Source organism: Podarcis liolepis (genome assembly GCF_965112155.1).
Source record: "Podarcis liolepis genome assembly, chromosome: 8".
Lineage (NCBI taxonomy): Eukaryota > Metazoa > Chordata > Lepidosauria > Squamata > Lacertidae > Podarcis > Podarcis liolepis.
This window is the reverse complement of record NC_139560.1, coordinates 30628804-30633607: the sequence shown is the minus strand read 5'-3', so window position 1 is coordinate 30633607 and position 4804 is coordinate 30628804. Positions and strand designations below refer to the sequence as shown.

Below are 4804 nucleotides of genomic sequence, written 5' to 3'. Positions count from 1 at the left end.
TGCTGTTTCTAGCCATCTAAGAAATGAGCCTGGAAACACAAAAGAAAAGCATAGGTCAATCCAGAAATCATGCATGTAAATTTTGACATGCTTTTGGTTATATCCAATATTCAAGTCCAAAACAGCACTTTGTTAGTGTTGCTTTATAATATTTCAGAGTAACAACTGTAGCCATGATCAGGAATTATGACTGAACAGGAAATACTAATCCATGCTGGGGACATGAGGCCATGAATTTTGGTCCCAACCCCACCTGATCAGTACCAGAGCTCCCTGTGCCCCAAATCTTTGAGTACCGTTCCACTGGAGTAATAATTTATTATCAATTTCCACTAGTGGGTACGTTTGTATAGTTTTCTCTGCAGCCCACGTGGTTGTCTTGAAATAGGTGATGATCAGAGGGAGGTGAAACTGAGAGTGATGTAGTAATGGAGAGATGAATCAGTTAAGCAATTAAAAAGATAATTAGGATTGCAGCCTAGTGTTTTATGAGAGAAAGATGTCAAGCTGACAAGCTGCCGTGCAGAATGCCCCCAAATAAATAGCTGGAATCAACCACACAAGTGTTTCCAAAATTAGATCTAGCCCTTCCTAAGAGGTGGCTGACCCTCTTGGTAATTGTACATGGAATTATTGAGGTTGCTACTACCCATCGTTTTCAGGCTTAATAGGGCATTTCATGATGTATCTGCAGCTGCGCCATGCTTGCTTAGTCTGTACAATCAGACAATTTCTCATCACATGCTGTTAATTCCCTGTTACGTTTCATAAGCAGCTTCTCTGCCCTCTCCCCCAGATGATGTGGTCTCCTGCATCTGACACAGACCGGTGGCTCCAAATGCTTGCTGTTTTCAGCTGGGATTCAATTGCATACCAGCAAATTCAGGTTGCACAATTGACTGGGAGGTAGTGTGCAGCAAACACGCCTCCCCAGAAGAGTAGACTTTTTGCAATAAGGAAAGTGGCTCTCCGTCATCTAATCTCCCTGCCAACAAATCAGAATGAATAAACAGGTCATCTGGAAGCAACCTGGGTTGCTTTTCCTTTCTCTCTCTCATCTGATATGATTGTGTCATCCTTTAAGTGAATGAGAAAGGCTGCTGTCAAGAGCCACCTTGATAGGCTTTTAGAATGGTCAGATACACCTCCCACTGATAGATGCCACTCCTAAGAATGGACTGCTGTTAGCCACTTCCTTTCCCTTTAGGAAAAACAAATAATATATGAGGTGGCTGGCTATCAAACGGGCCTCACAAATTGTTGTGTAAGTTTCATACATAAGCAATGCCATCAATTTTAAAAGAATCGATCTGGCCACAATGATGCATAGATTACATGAGAACTGGAGACGCTTGTCACAGGAGGACTGCAACTGGATCCTTGAATACAGAACTCCAGCATGAAAAGATCTTCACCAGTTTCCAGTTTGCTTTTGGTTTCAATTAAGAGTGCTGGTTTCGATCTTTTAAACCACTAAGTGGCTGGGAAACTCAGTTTAGGAAGGGCCAGCTTCTGCCCTATGAACGTGCCTATTCATTGAGATCATTTCCTGAGACCCTTTTCCAAATACCCCCACTTGCAGGGAGAAGGCAGGTGGCCTTTCTGTGGTGCCATTATGGTTATGGAACTCTTATTCTCTAGACTTAATTATTTCTAAACCCGATGGAGACTTTAGTAGACGGCTTGGGCCATGAAAAACAGGCAAAAGCCAACTTCTTGACCTGGATCAATCCTTTATCAGCCCCTCTTCCACACCCTCCTGGAGGGTCTTAGATGAGTCACTTTTCCTCAATTTATTTTACCAATAATCTTCAGGTGTTTCTTAGTGGCCTTAACACTATGCAACATACCAAGGTGCCTTTGTCCAAAAATTTATTTTATTTAATATTTATTACATTAGCTGTGATTCCTGCATTGGGGGGGGGGGGCGGTTGGCCAAATCACCCTTTGGGTTCCTTCCAACTCTCTGATTCTATTATTTATTTCCTACTTTTCCACCAAGGAGTTCAGGATGGCTCTCTGTCTCCCAATTTTATCCTCACAACAACCCTGTGAGGTTGGTTAGGCTGAGAGGCAGTGACTGGCCTGAGGTCACCTAGTGAGCTAAGTGGGAACTAGAACCCCAGCTAGAACCCCTGGTCCAGCAATCTAACCACTATGCTACACTGCTTCAATGTCCTGCAGCATTTTCACTTACCAAGAGGCTCTCGTGACCCCAAGTATCCAACAGGGGAAAGGTTCTCCTCCTCTGCAGGAGGATGAATCCTCAACCCGTTTTCTAGGCTTCCATCGCTGGGACCTTCACAGTGCTGTGTTCCTCTCATCCCAGATGATGCTTCAGCTCTCCTCAAACATGTCATTGATTGCTCGTGTTTCAGGTCTAAACCTCCACTGCAGCCATCTCTCACTAAAACCTTTGGACCCCCTAAAGCCTTTTCCTGGAATCATATTAACTATTGGAGCTAGCCTGGAGTAACCATTTAACTCTCCCACTCTTTTAGATGTTCTGCTGAGTGCAATAATGAGGGTATTATTACTCCATCACTCAAGAACTCAAGGATAGTAGTTCTGGTTCAGACCAATGCCCTCATCTATCTTAATGATCAGTCCAAGCAGTTTTAGAAGGAGTGTGCAGTGGCTCCTTGAGTTTGTTGTTAAGAGTGTCCCTAAATGTCAGAGTTAACTTCCTCCCTCCTGACATTTTTCTTGAGCAATTTCATCTATTATTATCCCCTGTTAACATTCCCTATGGTCCACCCACACCATTCCACTGTATCCTCTGTGAATTTTATTTGGAACTTGCGGCCAACAGTAATTGACCTACCCAGTTATATAATTTCTTTAATACCGGCAACAATGTGCAGGATGTTTACAGTTGCGAGTTAGCAGCTGTACTCTTAATGAACTCAAATCATTTCAATATAAATCTCGACTGTCTTGAGATAGTGGGCTGGAAAGCCCTGTTGCAACAGATAAATGGATACTCCAGTCTTAGCTTTGAGGCTTGATTGGATCCTGCTGCTCTTGAGAGATGACAACATGCTTGCTTCATGCCGGGGTTCATACAAAACATTCTCAAGCAAACCACAATGTATAATTGATAGAGACCAGGAACATTTTTCTTCCAGAACGTTCAAACCACAGTCTTTCTCTTTCAGCCATGGGGAGGGAAAACCCTGTCAGTAGCTAAACAGCAACTCCAAAAGCTCCAGACAAATCACTAATGGTGGAAGAGGCCCTTTATCAGTGGGGTACCTCCTGCAGGTGCCCCACTCCAATTAGACATGAGGCAGGTGGCTATCCCCAGACAAGGGCTACTTGGTGGAGATGTCCCACTTATGGTACGCTCTCCCTAAATAGGGTTACCTGCTGCCTTCTTTGTTATTTATTTCCTTCATTTATATCCATTCCCATTTCCTCTGGGGAGCTTACAAAGGTGTACATGGCTCTCCCCCTCCCCATATTATCATCATAACTCTGTAAGCGACTTAAAGCAACACAAGTGAGCTTCATAGCTGAGGGGGGATTTGAACCCTGGTCTCCCGGGTCCTAGTCCAGTACTCTAACCACTACACCTCAATGGCTGCTATTATCCTTTTGGTGCCCAACAAACACTTCATTAGTTTCCTGAGTATTCCTGCTGACCATGTTGTTGTACTGGTTTAATAATTTTGTGGCTTTTAGTTTATTAGCATGGTATTGTTGGTTTCCTGCCCCCCCCCCACACCTTTAATTTGCATTTTAATTGTTCCATTCTTTTTGTAAAGTGCCCTGGGAATGTGATTGGAGGGTGTTATAAAAATGCTTTTAATGACTGTCACAAGACTCCCTTAATACAGGGGTGGGAAGCCCAGTGCTATGCCCTCCTGAGTGCTTTTGCCTAGTGGGAAGGATTTGAGATAGTCCTTAGCTTGCCTGGATGGAGGTGTGTGTGTGTGTGTGTGTGTGTGTGTGTGTGTGTGAGAGAGAGAGAGAGAGAGAGAGAGAGAGAGAGAGAGAGAGAGAGAAGTGGGTGGGAAGAAACTGGAGTTCTGCATGCCCCCGATCTAATTCAGGTCCCAATCTGCAGTTGCCCAATCTGATCCGGAATGATCTGGGGCTAAATTGAAACGGGGAACACATTTTAATTAGGGTTTTAAATTCCAATTAAACATTGTGGGGGGAGAAGATTGAGTATATCTCCTACTCCCTCCCCCCACACCACATGTTTAATCAGGGTTTAAACTCTAATTTCAGGTGCAGTTTGTTTGTTTTTTTGTTGTTTCTTGCTTGCTTGCTTTATATCCCACCTTTCTCCCCATACATAACCCAAACTGGCTCACAACATGCATTAGAAATGGATTTTAAAAATGCACCAACCAGTGATAAATATATTTTTTTAATTTAATAAGTTACAGTGGTACCTCGGGTTACATACGCTTCAGGTTACATACGCTTCAGGTTACAGATTTCGCTAACTCAGAAATAGTACCTCGGGTTAAGAACTTTGCTTCAGGATGAGAACAGAAATCGTGCTCTGACGGTGCGGCGGCAGTGGGAGACCCCATTAGCTACAGTGGTACCTCAGGTTAAGTACAGTTTCATGTTAAGAACGGACCTCTGGATCGAATTAAGTACTTAACCCGAGGTACCACTGTACAATATTGAAACAGCATGGAATCAAAGCAACTTAAATCCACTTAAAAGCCCATGAGGCAAAGAAAATGCACAACACCTTTCCACATACCCTACTGCAACAGCCAGTGAGTGGCCGGATGGCTGTCTGAACAAAAAAGTATTTGCCTAGTCCAGTACTCTCTCTACT

At 43.5% G+C, this 4804-nt stretch overlaps 1 long non-coding RNA gene across 1 annotated transcript; it reads right to left on the bottom strand.

The window, feature by feature from the left end:
* Positions 1 to 1931: 1931 nt before the first annotated feature.
* Positions 1932 to 4343, bottom strand: LOC310713427. The gene is made up of 2 exons (XR_014529232.1): positions 3576 to 4343; positions 1932 to 3534 (listed from the first exon to the last, which is right to left on the bottom strand). It is a non-coding gene; the product is annotated as an uncharacterized lncRNA (long non-coding RNA).
* Between the last annotated feature and the right edge of the window lie 461 nt (positions 4344 to 4804).